A 7,052-nucleotide genomic window follows, 5' to 3' on the forward strand; every position below is an offset into this window, starting at 1 on the left:
GCCGTGTCCGACCCGGACTCCCGGCCCGCTAGGCTTTATATAGCCGGGGGGAGGCCCAGCCGAAACCCTAGCCAGCTCCAAGCCACCCCAGCCGCCCCAAGCCGTCGCCGCCGCCGCTGCCGCCGCCGCCGACCCGCCGCCCGAGGTCTGCCGCCGCCTCGTTTTCTGCGCCATTTTTTTTATTTTTTTTGAAAAACCCGTTTGGTTTTTCATCAGTTTTTTTTTTAGTTTGGGTTTTTTAAATAGATCGGTTTTTCCGATTTATTTAAATAGCGAGCGTTCGCCGTTCGTTCGTTCTAACGAACGTTCGTCATTTTTCTTTTCTCGGATTAAATCCGCGATTTTTCTGATCGGGATTCCTGATCCGATTTTCGTTTTAGTATAACTTCTTGCTCGTTTATCGGAATCAGGCGATTCAAGCGCCTGGAGTTTCGTCTCGAAACCCTCTATCCGTTTAACCAACTTAAACAAGTTTTTGCTACTGTAAAAATTGCCTTAGATCCAGATTAGTAGAACGAAGTTGTTTTCTTTCGCCGTTTGATTTTCGCTGCTTTGTTCGATTTGATTCTTTTTGCCAACCGGAGTTCTTAAGTTGAACCTTCTGGTTAGATCTCTTATTTGAGTTTTACCCGTGCATTAGATGAGTACTTATTGCATGCTTGTTTGTTTGTCTGCGATAGAATACCCGGAGTGCGCCGCTTGTTACTTCGAATCGCTAGGTTTCCCGGATCATCAGCAAGGCAAGTAACACTTTGATCATACCTTCTCTACTACCCAGTTTTATTGCATTAGATCAATCCTCACACATTGCATGATTAGGATCTAATTAAATTGTGGGATGGGAAGTGGTTGAGGTAGTACCTATTACCTGTTTTATTATCAAACCTTTGGGAGTTACTTCTACGTTTGCCATTATGCTATGCTATGCTAGTAGACGTGGATTGGGCGAGTGATATTCATGACAGATGTGAGTTTGTTTATTAATGGTTTATCTAAGGTGGCAACTTAAACACACATCTGGGTGGATTGAGGTACCTGGTTATTCCAGGATTGCCTGTCTAGGCACCTGGGTAGACCAGGATTGCCTGTTTCTTTTGGACCGCCACCCAGGCTCAAAGGGATCATGGGATTATTCATACTAGAAAATTCCGTGTGTAGCCACAAGCCATTATGGGCTCTGGCATTGTTGAATAAGTCGTGCGAACTCTTACAGGGTAGACTAGCAGATGTAGGGGAAAATAGGTATAACGGTCTATCCATCGTAAGGTGCTAGCGCTTCTGAAAGACTGTGTCTCGGTCATCCGTCTTCTCAAACACCATGAAGTGCGAGAAACCAAACGGAGGCGATCGAGTCTTGTGGGGAAAAGTGCGCAAACCTCTGCAGAGTGTATAAACTAATCATGATTAGCCATGTCCCCGATTATGGACATCTTGAGTATCTAGTACCTGGATTATCATGTGAATCTCAACATGTTACTCTAAATTAATTTTGTTGGGTTTGTTTAATGATGATGCTTAATTGGGATTGAGAATGCTGTCAACCATTCTCAATGTTTAACAACTACGATGATAGTTAAATAAATTTATTCCTTTGTAGTAGGGAAAAATTGCCTTTACGCAAAACTGTAACCATAGAGCTTTCCACCAGCCAAATATGCATATAGTACAGTTGTTTCATTCCATTACTCTCTATGTGTTACCTTGCCAGCATATTCCATGTGCTGACCCATTTCGGGCTGCAACGTTAATGTTGCAGACCTTTCAGACGACGATTAAGGAGTTTTTAGGTCGTGGTTCTATACTCGGTGATGCCGTTGGAGTTGATGGACTCACTTATCTTCCAAGCCTTTCGCTGTTATCGTTATTAGATGGCCTTAAGCCATATTTATTGTAATAAATTCTCTATGGAGACCCTCGATGTAATAAGTGTGTGATTGCTACTCTGTTATAAATCCTCCGAGTACTGTGTGGTGTCAGCATTACTGATCCAGGGATGACACCGAAGCACAGAGATCAGACTGTTTGAGGTCTGGTCGCTACAGAGATGGTATCAGAGCACACGCTGACTGTAGGACACGACCACTAAGCTAAAAGACCTAGATCACTATCCACTCTCTTCTCATCTGACCTCTCATCTTTTCTACTCTTTAGGATGGCGGATGCAAAGAACAAGTTCACGCAACCGGATGAAGATACACCCTTTGGACGTCACTTGAAGGAAGTCACTAGATACCTAAACATAGGAGTGCCAAGCTTCACCGGAACCTACAACACCACTTTACCTGAAGAAGAGCACTGGATGATTCAAGTTCAAGTTCTAGGAAGGACGTTCATGCCAGTCACTGAGCCCATAGAGTTTTCTTTCGATGCACCAACTTGGAGTCTAGGAAAGAGCATGGCAGCTCACATCGCCATGGGACGCATTGGAGAAGTCTACCGCAATGATCTCAAGGATACTATCTACCAGATTTGTGGGCGCCGAGATGAGCATTGGGAGATGATTAGCACCAGAAGGGATAGATCCATTGCAGCTTTTATCCAGGAATTAAACCAGCACATTCGACGACAGGAGAATCAGATGTGCACCGACATGATAGATCTGAAGAAGGCAAGGACAAGAATCAAGGAACTGGAGGAAGAACTTAAGGCTACACGTGAAGATTATGAAGAGGAAATTGAAGTATTGGTGGATAAGAATGCCGACCTAACTATGAAGCTAGCGATATTTATGGGAGACCCTACACCAGTAGATGAAGACGAAGAACCCAAAGAGATTAGCCCGGAAGACTACATCATCATCGACGACACAGACTCGGACCCAGACGAAAGCGATGATGACTATGTTGATGAAGCTGGAGCAGATATCATGGAGTCTGCAACCGAAGAATATTTCTAGTAGACCACCTCATCAGTAGTAGTACTCCACCATGTAAATATAGTAGTCCGAGCACTTTTGCGATAGATAGATTGATTGTATGCCCTTGTTTGATTGAATGAAGTGAATTGTTTGCTTTTGCCTCATGTGCATATGGGTAGTGTTTTCTCTTTAGACCCCCTCTATTCTTACATCTCATCTTTTCTAAACCCTCAGATGCCTCCGAGACGTGACCCCGGATTTACTTTTACACCGGAGCTCACCCAGTTGATCCAGCAGCAGAACACATTGATGCAGTTGCTAGTCCAGAATCAGAACCAGGGAAACAACAACAACAACAACCCACCACCACCACCTGTTGATCACTTAGCCCGATTTCTTAGGCTGAATCCGCCGGTGTTTTCCAGTAGCACCGAGCCGATAGTAGCAGATGATTGGCTCCGCAAGACAGCTAGAGAGTTGACCACAGTAGGATGTACGGATGCGGAGAAGGTGAAGTTTGCCGCACATCAGCTTGAAGGACCCGCAGCATCATGGTGGGAGAATTTCACAGCCACTTTCCCTGTCGACACTGTCACATGGGACCAGTTTCAGCAGGCCTTTCGTACTGCCCATGTTTCAGCAGGAGCTATGGCCATGAAGAAGCGTGAGTTTCGCAACTTGCGCCAAGGAGGATGGACAGTTGGCCAGTATGTGGAGGACTTTAGTAAGTTAGCACGTTATGCCCCAGATGACGTTGCTACGGATGCAGCTAAGCAGGAGAAGTTTCTGGAAGGAATGAATGATGAGTTGAGCATGCAGTTGACGGTAGCAACCTTCAACAACTACCAGGAGTTGGAAGACCGTGCTCTTATAATTGAAGGCAAGTAGCAGCAAATTGAGAATCGCAAGAGGAAGTATGGACAAGGGAAGTACAATTCAGGAGCTCAGCAGAAGCCACGTTTTACCCCTAGATCGGGAGGACATTTTCAGCATACCCATGGAGGAGGTAGCTCGCACAATCACAATGGCACCAAGAATGGTAATGGCAACGGAGGAAGCAACGGCCAGAATCGCACCAACCCATCAACCCCAGCCAAGAAGGACCTGAGCCAAGTCACTTGCTTTAAGTGTCAGAAGACCGGACATTATGCCAATGAATGTCCTGAAGGCCAAAATGGCAATGGAAGTTCTGGGAAGAAGCCGAACCCTTTCAACAGGGGACATGTGAACCACGTTAACGTGGAGGAGGTTGAAGAGCAGTCGGATGCCGTAATCGGTAAGTCTTTGGTTAAGTCATTTACTGCACTCGTTCTTTTTTATATTGGTGCATCGCATTCATACATATCAAGGGGATTTGTGGATAAGTATAACTTGCCCACTAAAGTTCTTAGAACACCTATGCTAGTAAGTTCACCAGGAGCGGAGTATATGGCCAGTCAAGGATGTTTTCAAGTGCCATTGAGTATAGGTAGGCATGTGTTTCCCTCGGATTTGATCATTTTGGAATCACAAGGATTGGATGTAATTTTGGGTATGGATTGGATGTCAATGTACGGAGGAAACATCGATTGCGCCAGTAAGACAATTTTTCTTACCACCCCAGAAGGGAGAAGGATAAAGTATGTATCCCGGCATGTGCCCAAGAGGACTCTAGTAAATTGTTTAACAGGAGTAGTGCAGGAGGAAGTACCAGTGGTAAGGGATTTCCCTGAAGTATTTCCAGAAGAGTTGCCAGGCATGCCACCGGATAGAGATATTGAGTTTTTGATTGAACTATTGCCAGGCACCTGGCCAAATATCGAAGAGACCATATAGGATGCCAGCAAAGGATTTGGTGGAAATTAAGAAGCAGATTAAGGAGTTATTGGATAAAGGATATATTCGCCCAAGTTCTTCGCCTTGGGGATCGCCAGTACTTCTAGTAGAGAAGAAGGATGGATCATTAAGGATGGTTGTTGATTATCGAGGATTGAATGAAGTAACAATCAAGAACAAGTACCCACTACCAATGATTAATGATCTGTTTGATCGATTGCAAGGAGCTAAGGTATTTTCCAAGATCGATCTGCGATCCGGATACCACCAGTTGAAGATTTGAGAACAGGATATTCCTAAGATAGCTTTTACCACCAGGTATGGGCTGTACGAGTATACCGTTATGTCATTTGTTCTAACCAACGCACCTGCCTATTTTATGAACATGATGAACAAAGTGTTTATGGAGTTCTTGGATAAGTTCATCATGGTGTTCATTGATGATATCCTGGTTTACTAGAAGAATGAAGAAGAGCATAAGGAATATTTGCGATTGGTACTTGAAAATCTCAAAGAACATCAGTTGTATTCCAATTTCAGCAAATGTGAGTTTTGGCTGAAGGAAGTAGGATTTCTCGGACACGTTATATCCGGAGAAGGAATATCAGTTGATCCCACAAAAGTTGATACCGTGACCAAGTGGGAAGCACCAACCACGGTTGGAGAGATCCGGAGTTTTCTTAGATTCGTAGGATACTACCGGAGATTCATTGAGAATTTCTCAAAGATTGCGAAGCCTATGACGGAGTTATTAAAGAAGGATACCAAGTTCAAATGGACTGAGGAATGTGAGGCTAGTTTCCAGGAGTTGAAGAAACGCTTGGTTACATCACCAGTGTTGATTTTGCCAGATCAGACCAAGGACTATGAGGTGTATTGCGACGCTTCATGTCGAGGACTTGGAGCTGTGCTTATGCAGGAAGGGAGAGTTGTTTCATATGCCTCAAGACAACTGAAGCCTCATGAGTTGAATTATGCTACGCATGATTTGGAGTTAGCGGCCGTAGTGCATGCATTGAAAACATGGAGACATTTCCTCATTGGAAACCATTGTGAGGTGTACATGGATCATAAGAGTTTGAAATACATTTTCACACAGAAGGAGTTAAACCTCAGATAAAGGAGATGGTTGGAGCTCATCAAGGATTATGATATGAGATTGCATTACCATCCCGGAAAGGCTAATGTAGTAGCTGACGCATTAAGCCATAAGAGCCATGTCAATACATTAATGACGGGAGAAATACCAAGGGAGTTAGCTGAAAATCTTCGTGAACTATGTTTGGAAATAGTTCTGAGAGGCTATGTAGCAGCATTGGAGATTCAGTCAACTTTGATGGATAGAATCAGAGAAGCTCAGAAGACTGATAAGGAGATTGCTTCTATTAAGGAGAAACTTAGCAAAGGAAAGGCTAAAGGATTTCGTGAGGATGAGCACGACACCCTATGGTTTGAAGACCGTGTTTATGTGCCCAATGACCCGGAGATCAGGAAGTTGATTCTGCAAGAGGCACACGATTCACCATATTCAATTCATCCAAGAAATACCAAGATGTATTTGGATTTGAAAGATATTTTCTGGTGGACCGGAATGAAGAAGGATATTGCGGAGTATGTAGCAGTTTGTGATGTATGTCAGAGAGTAAAGGCAGAGCATCAGAAGCCAGCAGGATTGCTACAACCATTGCCGATACCCGAATGGAAGTGGGATAAGTTAGGCATGGATTTTATCACGGGATTACCTAGGACTCGTTCAGGCTATGACTCAATTTGGGTGGTAGTCGATCGATTGACGAAGGTAGCTCATTTCATCCCGGTAAAGACCACTTACACCAGTGCTAAGTTGGCAAAGATATACATGACCAGGATCGTATGTCTGCATGGAATTCCTAGGAGTATCGTATCAGATAGAGGAACCTAGTTTACCTCAAAGTTCTGGAAGCAGTTGCATGAAACCTTGGGTACCAGGCTAGAATTCAGTACAGCTTTTCATCCACAGACAGATGGACAGACCGAGAGAGTCAATCAGATTTTGGAGGATATCCTCAGAGCTTGTGCGCTAGATTACGGATCTAGTTGGGACGATAATTTGCCATATGCAGAGTTCTCTTACAACAACAGTTACCAAACCAGTTTAAAGATGGCCCCTTTCGAAGCCTTGTACGGAAGGAGGTGCAGGGCACCATTGTCATGGGACGAAGTTGGAGACTGCCAGTTGTTTGGACCTGACTTGATTAAGGAGTCTGAATAGAAGGTGAAATTGATTCGCGATAGGCTCAAGATGGCCCAGTCCAGGCAGAAGAGCTACGTAGATTCTAAACGCAAGGAGACAGTTTATGAAGTCAGAGATAGAGCTTATCTTCGAGTATCACCACTTCGG

Source organism: Triticum dicoccoides, chromosome 6A (genome assembly GCF_002162155.2).
Source record: "Triticum dicoccoides isolate Atlit2015 ecotype Zavitan chromosome 6A, WEW_v2.0, whole genome shotgun sequence".
Classification (NCBI taxonomy): Eukaryota; Viridiplantae; Streptophyta; class Magnoliopsida; order Poales; family Poaceae; genus Triticum; species Triticum dicoccoides.